The following is a 23151-nucleotide window of genomic DNA, read 5'->3' on the forward strand; positions in this document are numbered from 1 at the left end:
GAGACCATTCAAATCACAGTAAAAAGTGACAGTCACTTAAGTAAAACAATTAAATCATGGCGTTTTACGTTCTGATACCACGACCTGATTATGAGTTGGGTACTCAAAAAATTTCGAGCACCTGGGGATCTTTAACCAGCACCTAAATCTAAGTACACGGGTGTTTTCGCATTTCGTCCCCATCAAAATGCAGCCGCCGTGGCCGCGATTTGATCTCTCGACCTCATGCTTAGCAGCCCCGACACCTTAGCCCCTAAGCAGCCACGGCGGATAGTCACTTACATCTCCTTACGGGATTTGAATGCGACCGCATTATGATTTCTCTAATTGGTTACGTCATGATACGTGACGTCATAAATTTTCTCGTGTGCTTCACAACTATACTTTAATCCACCTTGGTCTAACTTCTACCAACCTTAATCGATTTCAATCCACTTCTATTCACCTTCATTCACTTTACTATACCTTAATTAACGTTGCTCTAACTTGCTCTAACTTTACTTGACTTCATTGTAATTTACTTTATTTCACAATAATTACCCAGAATTTGTGCTAAATAATTTTGTTATACCATTAACTATTTTCTGTATTACTACTGACGTCATACAAGAGGCCGATGACGTCACATTGATTTTCCGTATCACTCCTGTGGACCACGCCAGCTTTTCTGCCACGTTGGACATGTAATGCGTTCGCATTAATAATCAAAGTAATTGACGAGGCTTTGCAGCCCAAAGCTGAATCATGAGCAACACACCATGATGCAGGGCTCGATAAGCGTAAGTGCACCAGTGTTTTTCAATTGCACATCTCTAACAGTGTGATCACTTTGGCTTCGAATTGAACCGCGGACTTATGCATAGCACCGGAACATCATAGCCATAAGACACTGCAATGTGTGTGCAGTCAAAAGCAGAAGCCGGTAGCCGAGCAGCAACGACTCTCGCGTTCAGCGCGTGGTCTGCAGAAACGTAGACCTCAACGCGTAGGCCACAAACAATAGCTCGCAGTGTTTATAACTCGTTGTAGAGAACTGGTCTCATCACTTGCACGCTTGCTGTGAGGGCTCAGTGTGCACGGCGTTCTGTTCCGGAGCAGTAGGTCCCGGGTTCGACTTCCGACCATGATCCGCATTTGGATTAGCGGAATAGAAAAACGCGCAGTTTTTTGCCCGTTAGAGAACCCCAAGATGATAAAAGTAATTCGGAGCCCGCCTCTATGACTTTCCCTTTGGCGAAACTTCGCCAAAGGGCAAATCTGCAGGGAGGCTGAGCGCGTACTGCGAGCGGTAAAACTAGACGAACGAAAAGTACGACTCAAGTGGTTCCCGGCGCACGCGGGCGACGCGTCGGAACGCATAGAGAACCTCAATGAGACGGCACACGCCGCGGCGCGAGCGCTCACCAACCGCGCCCCGGCGACAGACCGTCCGACGTGGTTCGGAACCAAGGACCGCATGACGGATTACAATGAAATCACGAAGGCCTACTGCTTGGCTCGTGGGACTCTCCCACCCCCGCACCCGAGACTGGGTCGAGCGGAGGCGGTAGTACTGAGACAGCTCCAGACCGGATCTGACGAATCGCATGTGCCCCGAGACATATCCGACAGATATGTGCAAGTCTGCCGGAGGAAGACCGCAGACTACACGCACATCTTGTGGGACTGCATTAAATATCCAGAAGACGCTAAATCAAGAACACCCCCACCGCGGCTCGAGGCAGCCGCGAAGAGCTACGACCGAGACGGTCAGCTCTGGGCCGTCCAGCAGGTCCTCGAGGCGCTCGAAAGGCACGGACCCAGCGAGCAGGCAACGGCGAGCGGAGACCCGCGCCGAGTAACGGCAACTTCGAGGATGACGTAGGCCCTCGTCAAAGCGCGCGAGCGCCCAACTGCAGGCATAATTAAAGTTTCTCCAATCCAATCCAATTTCGGACGCTACGTACGACAATTATACCCCTCAGCAGACATGCTGTGTGTTTTAATGTGTGGTGTATAACTGTTGACTATAGGTTTAGGAATGTAGAAAAAAATATAGCAAATGATAATGAAAGAACATGCCACTGGTGGGAGCAAAATCCATATCTTCCGTATTGCGCCTGCTATGCTCTACCAATTGAGCTACAGCGGTCGCTGTGCCCCGACCACATTACTGCGTATTTGAGCAATAGGTCTAGTATTGAGATTGCTTGCTTTGGTGTCACTCACATCTACGGCGGCTGATGTGGAACATCCTTTGATTCGGAGGCACTACGTTGTCATTAAACATTTCGATCCAAAAATGAATAGGCACTTCCAGCGATGTGGTGGTTTGGCTGATATATATACCATAGTTTGGGCCTGCCAATAGAATCACGACCTATGCCCTATTCCCCACCCCACTAGAGAGCACTGGAAGGCGACCCTGCTCATCAGTTCCAGACTTGAGGAACAAACCGTTCTGGTCCAACTGGCTCGAGCAGCGGCTTCAACCAATGAGTCCCAGATTAAGGACGTCACACAGTTTAGTGGAGCCCACGGGCTTCACCCTCTCTCTTTGTTAAATAAAGGTTTTCACCACCAGCCCCTACCAACACGTGAACGTTAAGGGTATGCAGCTGGACATCAAAGCCTGGTATGTCATTTCAGGGCATCATGTCTACCAAAGTCCAAACCCTCGCTATGCAATTAGCAAGCAGAATGTTTGGGACCGAGGGACTCCATATTTTACTATATTTACAACCTTGCAAATACAAGAAATGAATTTGAGTAAAACTTCTGTAGGGGCGAGTTGATACATATCCAGTAAAAGAGAATAGAGCAAACCAGGACGACCACAAAATGAGAGGGACACATTTGTGCGTTGTGGCGGGAGAATAAAAGCAGTTGTTAGTAGCGCTTCTGTGTGTGTCCCTCTCATTTTGTGGTCGTCCTGGTTTGCGCTATTCTCTTTTACTGGAATACAAGAAAGACGTAGGAAAAACAAACTGTTCTTTTAATTGAAATGTTGAAGTATATTAGGACAAGGGAAATTAAAGAGGGCGAAAAGAGAAGTTGAAGTGGCCGGAGAATTCGAGAAGCGACTCATTGATCCTTTAATTTAATAAGTCGCAGTCCCATGGATAACGAAACTTTGGACGATTAACCACGGCGAAAAGGTGTGGTCACCAGCAAACACGACCGGCTTTATCGCAGAAGCTTATTAACTTTTGTAATGTGATGGCACTACTGTATACGCTGTACTTGTGAACGACCCCAGAGCATCTTTCTTCGCATTTCACGACGAAGCCAAGCTGAAAGGCAGCGGTACCGGCACTTTGTTCTGGCTCACATACGCATCGCGTGTGCTGCTAAAGTAGAAATGATTTCGCTGGTCTTATCGTGTACCAAAATTTTGTTTTCGAATACATTCGCAAGCCTCAACATGTATAGCTGCACCCCTCAGAGGAAAAGGCTAAAAGTGCTTCATAACTAAAAATTTATTCAGCTAAAAAAAAGTGGTTTCGCGCTGCTACCGTCCCGGAAACGTAACTTAGAAACGCAAGAGATATTATAAACGTGATCAAGCTTCATTTCAGCTTAGACACCAAGGAGCTGAGGAAAGAGTGGATAAAACGCACTGAAAACAGCGGAGCGATGTAGAATGATAGACAGGTTACCGGAGAAGGTGAGAAGGTTGAAGCAATGGTTAAACTTACAGGCTGCGAAATTGAGAAAAGTGCGGCGTTGAAGTACGCGATGTAGCAGAGACTTTACAGTTGCATTTTCAAAACCACGACAATCTCGGAGCTGCCATCGGCACGTTAACAAGTGTTACTCCTCAAAACAACTTCAAAGGTTACTGTCGAACATGAAACTGAAATATCGAAACCGACATCCCAAAAATAGCAAAGGCATCCGATCAGCGAGCAATATTTTTCAATTGCCCTTTTTGGACTCACTGGCAACTATCGCCGGAGCAGTGGCATTCCTCTGCAGTGAGGCCGGTGTGCCTAGCTTCGTTCGTCGCATCGCCTATGTAGCGGCTTTTTAGCCGTTGCCCACTTGTGCGTTCACATGGCACAGGAACTGCCTGGTACCCTCACTTAGTAGCAGCATCTCTGGTAACTATCGCTCGTATTAATGGTATGCTAGCATGTACTAGCATGTCAAATAATGATCTGCGTTTTGGTACAGCATCGCTCCCTGTGCAACGCAGGATGTGCGCGAACTACAGTCGGCATCAACCAATCTAGAATGCCATAACTGGCATGGTAATCAGCACACATTCTTACAGGAATATTTTACCGTTTTCTGTCTTTGCAGAGGAATTGCAACATGGACAGCGAACTCGTCACATCACTCATGAAGTTGTCCATGGATCTTTACACGCAGCTGTACCTTGGTTTCGAATGCCGCGCCAACGTTTTCTACTCACCGTTCAGCATCGCGGCGGTGCTGACGATTACTTTTGCCGACGCGCGCAGCCGAACTGCCCAGCAGCTGCCCGATGCCCTTCACGTGACGGACGAGCAGACTCACCACCGACACTTTTTCGAGCTTTCTACGCTACAGAATATCCGGTTACGCTCCCGACGTCAAGCTGCACGTCGCCAACCGTATCTACTGCGCAAAGGAGCTCCGGGTCCGCAAGGAGTACCTAGATTTTCTTGGGGACAGCTACGCCACCAGCGTGGAATCCGTCGACTTCTGAAACGAAGCGAACGAGGTGAGGCGGGAGATCAACGACTGGGTCGAGCAGGCCACGTCGTCCAAGATCAAGGGCCTGCTTGCTCCGGGAGTCGTGCATTCTTCGACTCTCCTGGTTCTTGTCGACGCCGTCTACTTCAAGGGCCTGTGGAAGGACCAGTTCGACCCGCTGTGCACCCAGCCCCACGACTTCTACCTGGATTAGAGAAACAAGAAGTACGTCGAAATGATGGTGGAGAACAGCGAATACCGCATGACCAGAAGCAACGAAATGAAAGTCACTGCCCTGGAAGTTCCTTACAAGGGCCTCAACACATCTCTGGTAATACTGCTACCGGAGGAGGTTGACGGTATTGAGTTCATTTCGAAAAACGCAACGGCAGAAAACCTTGTCCCCCTCATTCATAGTTTCCGCATCCGGAGAGACGTCGAGTTACGCCTCCCGAAGTTCAAACTGGAGCAATCGATAACTCTGAACGACACTTTGCAGCGTATTGGTGCTAAGGACCTCTTCTCGACTGACTGTGATCTTTCGGGAATCTGCGAGAACGGCAAGCTGTTGGTGACCGAGGTGATACACAAGGCTTACGTCGATATCAATGAAGAAGGCACAGAGGCGGCGGCGGCGACAGCTGAAGTTGTAGAAGAATGCTGCTTGATCTCGCACAAAACACGCTTCGTTGTGGACCACCCCTTCATGTTCCTGATAATGTGCAATGATCCAGAACTTGTACTCTTCATGGGGTTGGTCCGTGAGCTGTAGAATGCTGAAAGGTTTGGCTTGGTTCGTAAGAGAGATGTGCTATGATTAGTGGTGGGAGAAGAGCAACATTTTCGTATACGAATCGAATACGAATTGTAAGTACCGAATACCGAATCGCATATCGAATAATCAAACGTACACGCATATATTTACAGCAGGGCTGTTTATTTGTGCATAGTTAGGTACCATGCCTGTACTGACCAGTCCAAAAAAGACAGCTGTCAGCGAACTATGCGTCACGAAGCATAAAGTGTCGACAGTAAAGAAAATATATGAACGAGGCGCAGCTTTTGTTCAGATCTCTTGCCTGTTGCATTTATTTCCGCATTTCGGCGTCGTTTCGTGTATCCCACGGGCAACAGATTCCAGGTAACTTAGCTCAAAGCGTTGTTCTCGTAATCGTGACCCTTAGCATCGCAGTGGCTGCGCGAAGAAAGCAGGCATCCTGACTATAAAAAAATAAAGGACATCACAAGACATTCCATACTGTCACGAGCGTATGCTCGAGAGGACGCCAAATCATCAGCGCAAATTCGTGATGATATGGTATGCGTGTGAAAAAATACAAGTTAAAAGACAGGTGAAGCGCGGAGGTGTTGACGCGTTGAGTGCACTCTGTCATTGGGAGCACTGAGGATAGCAGAAGTAACTGACAATGTCTTTTCCAACTTAACTATGATGGTCTTTGAACAGGAAATCGTAAAAAAATGCAGCTGTATCATGTAAGGTTCGTGCACTCCGAATTGTGGTCGAAAACAACAAAAAAAAAACAAGTTTAATGAAGGCAGATTTCTTGTAGCCTGTGATTTTCTTTTCAAGGGAAAATCAATATTATAAAAACTTGATGGGAGGCTTCCGGCTCTTTGTCAACACAGAAAAAAACAGCGCTACCTAACAAACATTGCATCATAATGTTTTCTGTAAGCCGTATCAACTGAATGCGTAAATGGGCTTGGGTTTTTCCTGTAAGTCAACCTAACCGCGGTAAGTGAAGTCATTCATAACCGCACTTACCGTGCTCGCGTAAATAGGCTATTAGAGCGCTGAGGGAACCCGAGGCTCAGCTTATTGTATGCATGCACTGCTTGTGCGCCTACAGCACGGAAACGTGAACAAGATGTGGACCACAGATGGCCCTTGTACGAAAAAAAAAAGCCCTCCGACGTCATATCTCCGGCAGCTGCGAAATTGCAGGAAACCCGGCCTACGACGCTACCCGGTTGGTAGCTGGTATTTTTTTTTTACTCGGATAGGATACGTACTACACGCCACCAAACGTTGGGCAGCTTTTCACGAGCGTGTGGCTGGAGATTTCCGTGTGACACTTTCCTCAGAAGCGCCTGTGAGTTGGAGCTGATAATGTTCCAATATATTCATTCATTCATTTATTCATTCTTCCTATCTTTGTTTCCTTCTTTCATTCAATAATTATTGCGTATTGAAACGGAGTTTTTGCAAGGAGCTCTCGCGAGGGTTTAGTACACCATTATGGGGACCATGTTGCCAAGACGCTGCCATAAGTAAGGTTATAACTAACGCTGGAGAATTTACAGTTAAAGACCCTTCAGGTAAATAAAGGGCTGAATGAAAGTATTTTCTTTTTCAACAATTTTTTTTAGTTTTAAAGAAGGGCCAGTGTTAAGAAATAAACAAATGAGATACTCAAAGATGTTTAGGTCACCATGATGTCATGCGGATGTGGATTGTTCCTCGTGTAGATATACGGATGGATAGCACCAACTCGATTTACCACTACACCGCACGTTATTCATTGTGCGCACTTAGCCTGATGTTTGACTCCTTATCGCGTTAACTGAAGAAGAGACAACAGCGACAGCTCGAGTATACGCGGGATCGTTATTTCCCTTGGTGTCGCAAATGCTTGGCAGTTGGGGAGCGAAAAGTGGGAAAGAGTAAAAGCGATTATTTGTCGCCACTGAACGGCTTCGCCAAGTATTTCCAATTACAGTCATATCGAGGTCTACAATGGCCAGCAGGGGGGGGGGGGGGGGGGTTGCAGTAGCGCTTGAGGAGGCTACTCCTTTTTCCTCCACCTTCCGATTCTGACGTCACTGATTGCTTCCGTTGAAATTGTCTTCATTATAAGATGTTTTTCAGTCTAATTATAAGCAACTTTATTAAACCCCACAGGGACGTTCAAAGGCGCAGATAGAGAGCTAAGAAAAAGGCTTCACTAGAGACTGGCTGCCATGCCAGAATATCATCACGGCTATATTTTCTCTAGGTATCTCTCTTACCATATTAAAGTTTTTCCAATCCAATCCAATCTCTCTTACCACTTGAAATACCGAAGAACGACATGTACCTCAGACCGTACTACAGTAAAAGCTCGTTAATTAGAACCGCAAGGGGAAGCCGCTTCAGTTCGAATTAACGAAAGTTCGAACTAACGAAAGTGAAGGAGAGCACTGCGATTTGGAAGCAGTAGGGCATGTCAGAAATTTGGCGTGTCAGAAAGTGATGGCGTGTGCCGCGGGCACACGCCATCTTCAAGTCGAAGCTCTGGGTCCGACTGTGCCACACCACCGATGTCCACCGAAATGAACGTTAGCTGAGGCTTAACACCATCACAATGAATCGCGACGGCCGATACCTCCTAAGCTGAAAACAGAGGTGCACAACCAATGAAGACTGCCGAGACAAAGACGCTGAACATGTGAAGGTGGCGAAGGTCCTGATTCGTTGGTTCTTGATTGCAAGCGCAGCTGCAACGCACTTGATTCGCTGTGCTTTGGTGCTTGCCGCGCCATCTCCGCACAACAATAGCAGCTGCACAAGATTTGCAAAGCCTCCGAGATTCGCAACGGACAAGAAGTTTCAGAGGTTACGTAGAACGGAGAGGTGGCAGCCGCCGCTCGGAGGCGATGTAGCCTTGTGTGTAGGCGGTAGGCGCGTTTCCCTGGCCGTGTGCCAGGCGAGCGTAGTTCGAATTATCCGTGAGGGAACCTTCTCGCGTTCGAATTAACGGACTTTTTTATACATAGGCTTCTGAGGAGCTTGGCCGGACCAAATCGTACAGTTCGAATTATTCATAAATTCGAATTATTGAAGTTCGAATTAACGAGCTTTCACTGTATCTGTCACCGAGCTCAACGACATGTCCGTCGGCACCTTGACAAACTGGGCACTAAGCTCTGGAGGGGATTTTGTACTTCTCTTGATCCTTGCAGACCACTTTGTAAAATATAGCAAGTAATGCGCTGCTTACGATTTACCCCTCAAGAAAAGTACCCATTCCGGGCTCTGGCCGTGGTACAATGTAGATGAGAGGTGGAGATTGCAAATGACTACTGCAAAATAATTGTGGCTGTAGCTTCTGGCCCACATTCAACAATTGACCGACAAGGCCCACCATCCACATACGACCGTCTTGACATCATGTTCGCAATGCAAGAACTAGGCGCTGCACTGGCTTCATCTCGAAGATCGTCAGTGGCTGGACTAGATGGTATGACACACGCCTCCCTGCGTTCTCTGGGAGACGATGCACGCACTGTTCTCCTCTCCCTCTTTACTGCATCGTGGAGCTAAGGCACTGTACCGGAGAAATGGAAAATCAGACATACTGTAGCGCTTCTGAAGCCTGGCAAGAAACTTCATGCCATATCTTCCTACAGACCCATTGCCCTGGCAAGCTGCGTGGGCGAGATCATGGAGAGAATAGCGCTGACGAGGCTAGAGTGGTTTCTCGAAAAGCACAACCTTCAGCCAAACATGATGACGGGTTTTCACAAAGGAAGATCCTCCACTGACAGCATGATTGACTTGGTGTCAACCATCGAACAGGATAAGAAGCGTCGACGCTTCACTCTTTCTGGACGTCAAGGATCAATATGACAATGTGTTGCATGACGCCATTCTTGACGCACATAAGGAGTTAGAAATTGGAGGTAGCATGTTTCAGTGGTTAATGAACTGACTTACAGGCCGGACCATATTTATGACGACGACAGATGGGGAGACCAGTCGTCGTCAACACAGCCGTGGCGTTCCTCAAGGAGGCATACTCCGCCCTACGCTGTTCAAAAAAACACTTATTGGACTCGCCGATGGAGTGTCAGAGACTACCAGCATGAGCCTATACGCTGACGATATCTGCATATGGGCTTCCGTTGTTTCGCAGCCATAACTTAGGGCAACACTGCAACGTGCAGTGTCACTCACCTCGAAGTATTTGCAGCAGCGAGGTCTGCAATGAGCACCTGCGAATTGCGCGGCCCTCGCATTTACACGCAAGGCGATGCACCGCTACCAGATTACGATTAACGGCACAGCCATACCGAATACCCGTAGCAAAAGCATACAGACCACAGGGTTGCCGAAAATGCTAATTTTTTTTGTAACTGACATGCATAAACTGAAATTGTCGAGTGCACTGGAAAGTTCACAGTGCCAAGTTTGGACTGGAGTGCTCAATTTGAAGTTGCATTCAAAGGCAGAGGAAAAAAGCAGCTTTATCGGACAATCCTTGGTCCGTATACTTTTGCTCACGGGTGTACGTAACGCACCACATGCTCCTAGGAGTGGTGATTGACTGAAACCTGTCCCAGTCTAAGCATGTCTCGATGCTCAATTCCAAGTTAAGCAGCTTCATACACATGCTTAAATATACAGGGTGCCCCACGTAAGTTGAGACAAGATTTTAAAAATGAAAGGCGTGTCGGACGCGAATTGAACCGAACACATACTATTCGCAATAGCCTACAGTAACTCAGACATTTCTTTGTTTTCTCCATAACACATTAATTAATTAGGTTTAGTTACCAAACTTTTTAATTACTGGCTGAGGACCCCAAGTTTGATACGCAGATTTGTAGACCACGCTCAGAAACCTCCGATCCGGTTGTTTTGTTTTCGATATGCCTCACATAGCCCTTATTTCCGGGTTGCAAAGAAAGCCCGCCAAATATTTTAAAAAATAATAAAACACGTGACGGAGCGCTCGCGCAGTGGTATCGTGCTGCTCTCAAGCGTGCGTTCGGTGAACAAGGTCGGCTCCCGTCGGATGACGGCGGAAATGCATGCTGCTGGCCGAGCGCTGCCGATGAGATAGAGAACGCCCTGCCGATTCCTTGTCGCCAGTCACGACGCAGCGAGTAACCCAAATAAGCCGCTTCACAGTCCAGACCAGCTGCACAACTGGACAGTGCTGCTGATCTCGGAAGTTAGCTTTCGCATAAGTTGGATGAAGAAATCCCCAAGATTGCCCTAAACTTTTGTAAGACGCAGTTGTTCAGTTTGTCAATATAGTTTTTGTAAAGATTATCTTTTTTTTTGTTATGCAATAGCACTGCACATTTTCAGTTTAAGGTTATTTCCAAGCTGTCTTTTATAAACCTAAATAATGAAGTCACTGCACTCAAGCCGGAAGGATACAGCAGTGCAAGTTATTTTAACCAGAGTTCTTCGTGCGGCGAACAACACAGCCTCCTGCTTGAAACTACATACATACATACATACATACATATATATATATATATATATATATATATATATATATATATATATATATATATATATATATATATATATATATATATATATATATATATATATATATATATAGAGAGAGAGAGAGAGAGAGAGAGAAGACGTCAGCACTGTTTATAGTTCGCTCGACATGCTAAACAAATCTGGACAACAGCAAAAGGCCAAGATCGACACGAACCCTTATTTGAATTGTAATGAAGCTAGCACTGGATGACCCTTAGAGAATGTATCACTGTCAAGACTTGGGCCATTCACGACATCAATATAAATTCATGGTAAGTGTTATTTTCGCACCAGTTGAAACGAGGAGTAGCAGACGACAGACACAAGCGCAAACGTTCAACTGGTTTTAATGGTGGCGAGTCGACTGATTTTATACACACATAAGTGTGACGTAACATGAAAGACATCATATGATGCATCTGTCATATCTGTGGCGCCCCAAAAGTTAGCGTCACTATGTAAGGTAAAGGGGGGAAAGCAGAACGAGCAAGAAGACATGCACAAAGAGCCACAGGAATCAGGACGTGGAATGGGCAGAAAAAGGTGGTATATGCGATCCCGCACTGTGGAAAAAAGTACATAGGCCAAACGGGCCTATGAACGATCGATGACTGAACAATCTGGCTTCGGGAACATAACAATAATGTATACAGGGCTCTGCAAGCGCATCTGGGTTTGTACTGAAGGGATTGTGGTTGTTGGCCGTTATTTAGTCACTGCAAGGTTATAGCCAGGCACAACAAACGGGTGGCACGAATGATGTTTGAAGCGGCAGAAATTTTGCGCCTTGGGAAAAACTGCATCAGCGTGGCTTCGTTGCGACTATATCAAAAAGAGCTTAGTTATCCTATATAGCGGGGCCGAATTTTACGAAAGTTGATTGACAGATGCGTAGACCAGCGACATATATGTGACTTGGGTCTGATACTTACTATTAAGAATTTAACTGGCTATCTTGCTGCTGCAAATGCACGTGTGCAAGTCTGTTTTGTTGATGACAAACGCATATTTTATGACGTCTCATGTGACGTCACACTTATGTATGCATAAAACCTCTCGACTCCCTACCATTGCAACCATTTGACAGCTTACGCTTGTGTCTGTCGTTTCCTAGTCCTGGTTTCAAATAACATTTATCGTGGATTACCAACTACCCCAACCCTTCTAACCAATATGAAGTGTGTGCGACAAACTATTCCTGCATGACGTGACGTACTGACATAGCGCCACCCCGCTTCTGCGCTTACAAGTCATTTGCAGCGAAGTCCGCCGAGATTCGTTCAATTTTTGTTTCGTCATGTCAAAACGCACCCACGCACGTGACTACTGCAACTCTACAATGCAATTCCACCATTCAACTCTACGATGCAATTCGACAATGCGACTCTGTACAAAGTTGCTCTGCCTATGGATGGTTCCGGTTAAATATGCATGCATAGTAGGCTACGCAACGCACCAATCGCCCTGTATTCAGCGCTACGCGTACAGGGTGTCCCAACTATCCTGCACCAAGATATTTAAAAATATGCAAATGCCACATAGCTGGACAGAACCAAGGCAATGCCGTTTGCCTTCGCTTGGGGATACTCAGATATTTTTGCGTTCTGCCTAATTGCATTTCGTATTAATTAGTTAATCAACTTCTCAGATATTATAACTAGATGAAAAGTGTCGATGGGAGAATCGTAGAGCGACATGAAAAATTCCCGACGCAGCTCTCTGTTGTTCAATACGTGCTACATAAAGGTGTTTTTCCGAGCGTGAAAGAAGCCCGCGAATACACGCAAAACTTACGCGCGGGGCAATTTCTCCTGTGAACAAAACACTTCATCCCTGTTGCTAAAGCTGCATCCTGATCTCGCTGGCGCTGGAAAGAAGTGCAGTCTAAAGCGAACAAATACCAGAACGACAGTGGCGGTCGTGCATCTTTTTTCATGTTTGCAACAGAAGGAACAGAAGTATGGGAGAGAGAGAGAGAGAGAGAAATGATGCATAGAAAGGCAGGGAGGTTAACTAGAGGTAGTTCCGGTTGCGTAACCAGCACGCGGGGAAGGGTTAAGGGGGGATAAATTCTATGTATAGAAGCCCTGTGTTGTTGTTTCTTTTTCTCTGTTCCGTTTTTGTTTATGTGACATTGCGCTTCAAGATCTTTCTATTATGAGCTTCATGGAATCCGGTATACTCGAGTCTTTTTCTAACCCTTCGCTATTGGCTAGTTCAGTGTTTTTATACTCCCCACTATGTCCGACGCATGTTTCTCTCTATGCTGCGCTGCTCTTTGCTGCACTGGCTCCACTCCGTAAAATGCGCCTCCTCGACACCGACCACGCTTCCACACGTTGCTGCCGCAGCCTCACGAAAACCGTTGTGAAGCTCTCCTGTACAGCATTGCTGTAACAAAATAAAAAGAAGAAGAAGAAAAAGAAGCTGTCTGGGTGCTTTGTATGAACAGTACAGGCCCGAGTGCAGTGCACACAGCCTATTCTTGTCTTCGGCGCGGCAAAAAATTTCATGGGCCCATAAAGTGGCAGGCACCGTTCGGCCCGCTCGAAGATCAACACGGACTCCATGGAGCGATCGGAGGAAGGCAAGAAGCGGAGCGCAAACGAACTCTTCTGTGTGCAGGGTATATATAGCCCGAAAAGGACCACTGTGTTCTGAAAGCGGGGTCTTAAAATTCTCGTCTGGTCCGCGGCGGCCGCCCAGCTCCAGTCGCGCAGAACGCCGACTCCAAGCACGCCGCTATGGGACACGATGCTCCTTTTCCCACAGAGATAGCGGTCCGGTGTTCAGCGGTATGTGCGCTTATAGGTGTGGACGTCCAAAGCTTCGGGAGAATCCTGAGGCTCTTTAGTTCAAAGTGACTTCAAGTTTATTTGAAGAATCAGTTTTCAGTGGCACTCAACACAATTTCGCCCCCTAGGCGTCGACTATCTTGGAGAGGAGGACTTGACTCGTGGAACATGAGTTCCAGAAAAGCAGTTGGTTAGATCGTTCCTTTGCTTCCGCGATTTGTACATCTCTAATTGTTCACTTTATGACAGAAGTTGAAATTCTGCCATTGAAAATTGCGCAGTAGTGAAATCCGACAACCGTTTCCCCAGAAAACACGAATTTCGACATACGCTACACCAAATGAGCTATGAAAATACATTGGTAGCACACACACTTTTGCGCCACACTACTCATAGGAGCATCTTTTGCTAAAAATAATTAACTTCGGTGCCAATGTATATTGTGGCACATTTTCGGGATAGATATCTCGAAGACAGACAGACAGAAGGGAGTGGGCGGATTGAACAGGACAGGACAGACTGACCTAACTTGAAGAATAGATATGACAGACAGGCACAATACAACGAAAAGTCGTGAAAGATGGACAGCCAGGACAGAACAGACAGATATGACCTACATGACAGACCAAACAGGTATGGCATACATGACAGACTGACCATAAAGAGCGGACATGACAGACAAAACAGATATGACCTACATGACAGACAGACAGACAGCACAGGAAAGTCAGGACGGGTAGGCAAGCAGACACACAAACAAGCAGTGCTTCCAGCGCGTCCCGACCGCAGAATGTAAAGAGTCTGTTTACTTATAATCGTCAAACTCGCTTTAATACCTATCCACGTAAACTGACTTCAATCGGTCAGCTTCGCTAAACATTGCTCAACCAACGTTGTGCCTCGACACTCAACAATCGCGGTGAGGCGCGGATGTTTGCGAATTGCAAAATATTTATCGAGGCAGCTTCGCAATAATAAGTGCACTTATCTTAGATATTATGCAAGTATGCCGCTAATGAATAAAACTGTTCCTTTTTTTTCGAGTGCCGCAAAGCTCAGATTGTCGTGGAGGCGCTGGCTGCTACAATGCTGTCCAGATAAAGACCCGCTGCTCGTAAGAACCAATGCAGCTATTTCTGCCACAGAACTCTGCTTAGAATAGTGCCCTGCGACGCTTCTATGCTAACCAGGATATGTATATGCGGACGCGGGAGCCTAAATATCCGCTACGAACAACTGGCTGCCGTCTCCCTTTCGTTCACGTACCAGCCAGCCGTCACAACAGCGTCGCGTGGCAAACCGGGAGGAGGATGAAAATGAGACTCTGGAATAGAACGGACACGCCAGCCTCGGGAAGGGAAACGATACCGTTGGAGGAGCAGGGGGGGGGGCTCTCGCCGGCAGAATAGACCTCGCGTTTTGTGAGCACCGACCTCGATAGCGCGCCACGTGACACGGGCAGCGCGAGAGCATCGACTTCCGCGAAGGTTATGAGAGCGAGGGAGAGCGGCGCGCGCTGTCTGGGGCCAGCTGCACAGCCCTCGATTGCAAATTCGCTTCCAGTTGGAGCGAGAAATGGTCCGAGTTGCGGGTCCTGCTTAGTCTATTGCTTTTAGGATGCCATGGAAAGCGCATTTAGAAAAGGAAAAAAAATTGCAAAGCTCAATGCCGTCTAATTGTCCTAGGAGGAGGCGCAGATTTCATACCGGAATGCTTCTCTTGTAGGTCTGTCTGTCTGCAGAAGCAGTGCTTTGTGGCTAAACGCCGCGTGAAAGTACGTACACGGGAAAAAAGGGCAAGGCAAGGTGCTCACTTATCACCAAAGTTGATTGGCCAGCGCATGTATGTATGTATGTATGTACGTATGTACGTATGTACGTATGTATGTACGTATGTACGTATGTATGCATGTATGCATGTATGTACGTATGTACGCATGTATGCATGTATGCATGTATGCATGTATGTATGTATGTATGTATGTATGTATGTATGTATGTATGTATGTATGTATGTATGTATGTATGTATGTATGTATGTATGTATGTATGTATGTATGTATGTATGTATGTATGTATGTATGTATGCATGTATGCATGTATGTATGTATGTATGTATGTAATGTATGTATGTATGCATGTATGTATGTTTCCATGTGCGTAGCAAAACATGGGCGATGTGTAAGATTTTAGCAGAGCACCAATATTATCCCTCAAGGCCGAAAGGTATAGACTAGTTGGTTTCCTGAGTTAATTGGCTCGTATGAATTTTATTTATTCGTGTGTGTGCTTCCTTCAATTTTGCGCTGCAAATATTAATGGAAGCTGCAGAATATCTGTTTTGGCACTATGGTACAGTAAACGTTACACGTGCACTACAAACACCACTATGCCTCAGAATATATCCTGGCTGTAGAAAACAAACCCTCAGCGGCCCTCCGGTTCGGTAACCATTTGCCCATTCGACAACGTTCTGGAGGAATGTGTCGCTGTTCCGGCTCCGCATATTTTCTCATACTCAACTCTGCAATTTGCAATGCTTTGACAAGCATTTTCACTATCATATGTAAACAAACAAGAATGACAAAATGACCGTAGAATTTTCGTGTCAGCACGCAAAAACTCATACTCATACTAAATATGGCTCATACCCTCGTACGCAAGCAAAAGTGCAATGGCTCCTAGCCCCGTAAGGCAGAGGCTACAAGCACTCAGCAAAATGAAGCTAACAGTGCGTACATTCTTTCTCATCATGCATACAACACGCAAAACAGCATGTCAAAAACTGTCATCATCGATGACTCATACCCCCCGTAGGTAATGGCTCATACTCCCCCCCCCCCCCTCCCGTAAGCAAGGAACAAAATGCAATCGCTCATAACCCCCTTAGGTTAGTGACTACCCACTTTGCGTGGGTTAGTTGCGGTGACACTACCCCTGTGGTCGTTGTCGCTGATTTCTATGTGGATGTGTTGGGACCGAAAACAGAGTGGTTTACGCATTTCGTGTTTCACACATATCGTTTGCGATGCCACACCAATCCGGCTTAACTGACCACCCCGCGGTGCACGTGCATCGATTTTACATTATCAAAGGATGTATTTGCAGTTGCGAGTATGCCGATCAATACGTACCATAGCGACCACAAAGCCATTGTGACAGTCGTTATTAAGTGACAGTGAGTCACGCCAATGAAGTCTTTACCACCACTTTCCTTACCATGATACTTGTAGCTCCGCTGGTCAACCATCTTCGCAGGGCGGAATGGCCTTGAATTTTGTTCCTATATATCAAGAAAACTCGATTATTCCAATATGTGGGCGAGCGAGTACTTAAGCATGAAAGGCCTGAAATCCCTACCAAAGACCAAAAATAATGTTGTATTATCTACACGTGCGCTGTTCGACAGCCTACACAACGGGCCCATCTGTTTACATTTGACGCTGGAGCAACCGGGCAACGTTTCCCCGATGTTAAGGAAGACGTCTGAGGGCCTGTTCCGATGTCAACAGTTTAAGCAAACCAGCTGCAGACACGCCTTTGAACATGTGCAGATTACGTAGCGAATCCTGGCCTGAGACCACGGCTTCTAGACGATTTTGGTGGTTTCCACGACAGCCTCTAGGAAGCTCCACAAAAACATTTATGACTTGAAAGAGGTATTCGTTCAGTGACAGTGGACGAGCAAGAGAGGCTTCGGCCTAAAGCCGACATTTCGGCCGGACAACAAGGCAACCCTTGTTGGACCCCTATTGGTCAACTAATGTCGCCACTTTTCCATTTGCACTTAGCTTCCATAGGTGTTTCAGGGCGACTGCGAGTTTACTGAGCGACCACCACCTTGTGAGTCGGAAGAGCCCCATAGTTAAACTGTTACAAGAACGTGGAAAATTCTGAGGGAGGGCCCGGTCACGGCATTGCCCTAACGCCGATTTTGGTGCAAGAGCAATGTTACACCAAGTGTTTGGTGTAAGCAGGACTCGCACGCTGACACGAGTCCTGCTTCCCGATTGCGTTCTCTCCGCATCTTGTGTGCTGGGACGGCACGCTTGCTTCAAGCTGCCGACTTTTCTCGTTAGAGGGCAGGTACACGACAAAAGCGAACGTGGAATATCGGCGGAGTCCTACGACGACTTTGGACCATTTGATTGGCCATACTTTGGGGTCATCGAGAACCCAGATCTAGAAACCTAGGTAACGCTAGTGCTCGAAGATATGTCGACGGTCATCGAGTGTGCTCCTTGTGCGTTCCTCAAATCCTATAACTCCGCAAAATAACCCCTCCCCCCAATTTTCTTTTCGCCTCCCGACCTCTCACTCCTCATCGGCAAGCCACATTAGGAGACGGAAAACGGCGTGGGCTTGCTAGCCCTTCATGAGACAGCTAGGCAGTGTATAGCATAGCTGCCCTTTTTAAGACGCTACGAAAGCCAGTGAACCCTTGGGAGGGACGCCCGGCGCCAACTACAACTATCGGCAGCGCTCGAATAGGCGGACTCTTGAAACCACGCAGAGTGAGTGAGACAATCACCCAGGGAACACGCATCTCGCAAAGACCGTGAGTGCGCTTCATGTTTAGTATTCGTGCTCGTCGCGAACGTCCTAAACAGAACGCACACGTTGCTACAGCTTCACAGGTTTTTAACGCAAGCCGCGGTGAAAATATACCGACGTATGACTGCGGCGAAGAAGCAAAATAGCATCATCAAGGACGAACACCGACGTCATCACGGGAAGCAACCACGAGGAAGCGACGAGAACGCGTCTCCGCGATTAGCTTTGCCGGCAGTGGCAGACGACGCATAGGAAACGGCGCGTGCAGCGTGCTTGCGAATCAGACGGCGGCACGCAAAATATCCGCGAGCAGAATATATAGCAAGTGGCACCATTCCAGACGACGCGAGCGCGAATAGCAGACGACGCGTGCCGAAAACAGAGAGAAAGACCGATGAAGAACAGATTATTGGCATCAGTGTGATTAAATTTACTACTTAAAGCCACGTGCTCGACCGGCTACGCGAGTTGCGGACGAGGAAACGAGCATTAGATAATGACAAAAACGCAGTAGAATCGCGCTTTCACGCATGTGCTTCGCACCTCTGCACACACCTCAGTAGCGATGTCATCCGTACGTTTAAGGGAACTCGTTTACTGGTAATATTTTGAAGCGAAAGCATCATGTGCCCCATTACGCGAAAATCCGGCGTTGTAGTCGGCGTCGTGACCGAATGATGGTACCGTAATGGCCGACGGCAAACAGTACAGCCACATCGAAAAATGCTCGTATTGGCGTCAAATTTCTCAGTGAGGTTCCCATAAACAGAGTAAATTAATGCCTTCGCAAAGAAAACTATGGTAAACTTTGGTTTTCGTGAGGATCGAGCCCGGACCTTCAGAACGCGAGACGAGCACGCTTTACCGGCGCCACAGCGGCTCCGCGGTTCAGGTTGACTAGATATGTGCATAGTGTGTGCGTGATTGTACGCGTCACGTCACAGCCATCTGGCTGGCAAAATATGTGGCCTAGTGCGTGCGTTGCTGGGCACGTACTGGCTCAGCCAACAGGCAGGAGGTTGTGAATGTCATGAGTGGATAAAGTAAAAAACAAAGAAAGCATTTATGTCCCTTTGTACGCCGCTGGACAGTCCTTCGAGTTATGAGAGAGAACGTTTTATCGAATGAAAAGGAAAGGGGTGTTGGGAGCGGGAAGGTGGGTCCCTATTCCGAGACTCCATTGGCCAGAGCTACTCGCCGGGCCTGGTCAAGGAGACCCCTCGGGTTCTCCAGGTCCGTACCGGCGAGGATTGTCTCCCACTGCTGCCTATTTGTGATTTTGGATCGCAACAGGACGGGAATTTAATTTTCGGGGACCTTCTCGTGCATTCCCACGTTACGTGGACGGGAGTTAGCTTCCTCCCGCCCCACAGGCAGTGGCGGGGATAGACCGCAGGCCAGATGGCATGCCACAGCCTCAGATGTGGGTAGACATCTGTCTGAACTTCGAGTTCTGAACTCCTCGCGGGCAAGTGAGCGCGTTGAGACGCTTGGCGCGTTTTCCTTTGGCCTTACCAAGACGCGATGAAAGCGCCGGTGAGAGCTTGCGCGGACAAGGAACGAGCAGAAAAGAAAGACAATTATGCTTTCGCGTTGCCACACGTAAGCAGTCTAAAGTGTGTCTGCCGAATTTTTAGCAAAAGCCTTTTTACCTTTTTTTAATTATATCTACGTTTATGTGTGGGTACAGATGTAGTAACTGCACCGAACTAAGATGGGCAGTTCGAGTGCTGTTTATAATTCTGTGAAATCACTGAGCCTTGTGTTATAGACGAGGCTGAAAAAACACAAACCTTTCTCAAAACAAGAGTCAGTCTGATCTGAGAGTTGGTCAGTCAAGTGACCTCATCGTAAGAAAAAAAAAAGAAAGAAAGGGTGATTTGTTAGTGATGCTGCCCGAGATACTTCGCTTCAGTGTCTCCACAAGAAAACTTCTGCATTTAGGGATGCAGTTTTGCCATTTAAAAGTGGCTCGCGTGAAGTTCTGCGGCGGCATTGATCATTTTATAAAGAAGTTGCTAGGTGGACGGCAATACATAGATGTGCTCGTGAAATGCAAACAGGCCTCTTTCAACAATGCCGGGCTCGAGGTGGTCAAGGGGCACGGCGTTGTCACTGCCACTGACACGTATCGTGATTGTCTTCTCGTTGCGAAATCATGAGGCCCAGTGCACAGCGGCTGTAGAGGACGCCGAGTGTAGTGTCAACTCGCAGGAGCACCTGGAAACATTCACAGAGAGTGCGGAATATAAAAGGTCCTGCATGTTGTCGAGCCCCGGTCGGCATTGCACGAATGCTGGAGAATACGATTGTCCGATGGTGAAGGACGCAGAAAATCACCTGGCGAACGCAGAGGTGGGCACGAGGTGGCCACGAGGAGGACATGACGTGGATAGGACAGCAGAAGAGAGTTTCTTCAGTAGCTCGGGAACCTATATAGCCGCTCCACGGTACAGTAGTGACCTTTCGGTCGTGAACATCATCAGCCATGAGCAAAGCCATGGGTGGGCGGTCGAACATCCTTAACCAATCAGCTGTTTTGAGTATAATAGGCTGTGTGCACTGATATGGCCGATTCGAAGGTCTAGCTCGTGAGCTTCAGCAAAACCGAGGGCTCGAAGCGATGCCCCCTTCTAACAATCTCGGCGGGAATGCCAAAATGGGCGATCCCTGAAGAACCGATGGCTGAAGCGGCAGTGTCAGCCGCCATGTTCTACATAATGAAGGCGTCTCAGGCCAGCGAGTGAAGCTATCGACAGTGACCAGGATATCGTAGAACCCTCTGAAGGGCGGCAAAGGTCCTAAGAAGTCTACACAGAAGGAGGTGAAGTGCATTCAGAGAACAGCTATAACTTCGCTAACAGTATCGATCTATGCCGCAAGACGCGTTTAAAGAAAGCTTTGAAAAGAATGTCCACTGTAAACAATTCTAGAGCAACCATACATAACACTACAAAGGCGCAGGGCACAGCGGTCATCATCAGCAGCAGCAGCCTGGCTACGCCCACTGCAGAGCAAAGGCCTCTCCCATACTTCTCCGACTAGCCCGGTCATGTGCTAATTGTGGCCATGTTGTCCCTGCAAACTTCTTAATCTCATCCGCCCACCTAACTTTCTGCCGCCCCCTGCTACGCTTCCCTTCCCTTGAAATCCAGTCCATAACCCTTAATGACCATCGGTTATCTTCCCTCCTCATTACATGTCCTTCCCATGCCCATTTCTTTTTCTTGATTTCAACTAAGATGCCATTAACTCGTGTTTGTTCCCTCACCCAACCTGCTCTTTTCTTATCCCTTAACGTTACACCTATCGTTCTTCTTTCCATAGCTCGCTGCGTCGTCCTCAATTTAAGTAGAACCCTTTTCGTAAGCCTCCAGGTTTCTGCCCCGTAGGTGAGTACTGGTAAGACACAGCTATTATAGACTTTTCTCTTGAGGGATAATGGCAACCTGCTGTTCATGATCTGAGAATGCCTGCCAAACGCATCCCAGCTCATTCTTATTCTTCTGATTATTTCAGTCTCATGATCCAGATGCGCGGTCCCTAAGTGCCCTAGTAGATGCATTCCCTTACCACTTCCAGTGCCTCGCTACCTATCGTAAACTGCTATTCTCTTTCGAGACTGTTAAACATTACTTTAATTTTCTGCAGATTAATTTTAGACCCACCCTTCTGCTTTGCCTATCCAGGTCAGTGAGCATGCATTGCAATTGGTTCCCTGAGTTACTAAGCAAAGCAATGTCATTAGTAACTTGCAAGTTAGTAAGGTATTCTCCATTAACTCATATCCCCAATTCTTCCCAATCCAGGTCTCTGAATACTTCCTGTAAACGCGCTGTGAATAGCATTAGAGAGATCGTATCTCCCTGCCTGACGACCTTCTTTATTGACATTTTGTTGCTTTCTTTATGGAGGACTGCGGTGGCTGTGGAGCCGCTATAGATATCTTTCAGTACATTCACATACGGCTCGTCTACACCGTGATTCCGTAATGCCTGCATGACTGCTGAGGCTTCGAGTGAATTAAACGCTTTCTTGTAATCAATGAAAGCTATATATAAGGGTTGGCTATATTCCGCACATTTCTCTATCAACTGATTGACAGTGTGAATATGGTCTATTGTTGAGCAGCCTTTACGAAATCCTGCCTGGTCCTTTGGTTGACAGAAGTTAAGGTGTTCCTGATTCTATTTGCGATTACCTTAGTAAATACTTTGTAAGCAACGGACAGTAAGCTGATCGGTATATAATTTTTCAAGTGTTTGGCGTCCCCTTTCTGGTGGATTAAGATTATGTTGTGGTTCTTCCAAGATTCCGGTACGCTCGAGGTCATGAGGCATTGCGTACACAGGGTGGCCAGTTTTTCTAGAACAATCTGTTCCACCATCCTTCAACAAATGTGCTGTTACCTAATCCTCTACAGCTGCCTTCGGCCTTTGCATAGCTCCCAAGGCTTTCTTTACTTCTGCTGGCGTTAGTTGTGGGATGTCAAATTCCTCTAGAGTATTCCCTCTTTCATTATCTTCGTCGGTGCCACTAGTACCGTATAAATCTCTATAGAACTCCTCAGCCTCTTGAACTATTTCATCCATATTAGTAATGATATTGCCGGCTTTGTCTCTTAGCGCATACATCTGATTCTTGCCTAGTCCTAGTTTCTTCTTCACTGCTTTTAGGCTCCCTCCGTTCCTGAGAGCATGTTCAGTTCTATCCATAATGTACTTCCTGATGTCAGCTGTCTTAGGCTTGTTGATTAACTTGGAAAGTTCTAGTTCTGCCAGTTCTATTCTAGCTGTAGGGTTAGAGGCTTTCATACATTGGCGTTTCTCTATCAGATCTTTCGTCTCCTGCGATAGCT

The 23151-nt window shown here is 47.1% G+C and overlaps 1 protein-coding gene and 1 pseudogene across 2 annotated transcripts in view; one reads left to right on the forward strand and one right to left on the reverse strand.

Annotated features, from left to right (window-relative positions):
* LOC135904734 (ipis-1-like) overlaps window positions 1-23151 on the reverse strand; it is a 196699-nt gene that overhangs the window by 165931 nt on the left and 7617 nt on the right. The window lies entirely within an intron of this gene.
* On the forward strand, window positions 4292-5431 carry LOC135904768 (ipis-1-like; annotated as a pseudogene).

The sequence above is a fragment of the Dermacentor albipictus genome, chromosome 7 (genome assembly GCF_038994185.2).
Source record: "Dermacentor albipictus isolate Rhodes 1998 colony chromosome 7, USDA_Dalb.pri_finalv2, whole genome shotgun sequence".
Lineage (NCBI taxonomy): Eukaryota > Metazoa > Arthropoda > Arachnida > Ixodida > Ixodidae > Dermacentor > Dermacentor albipictus.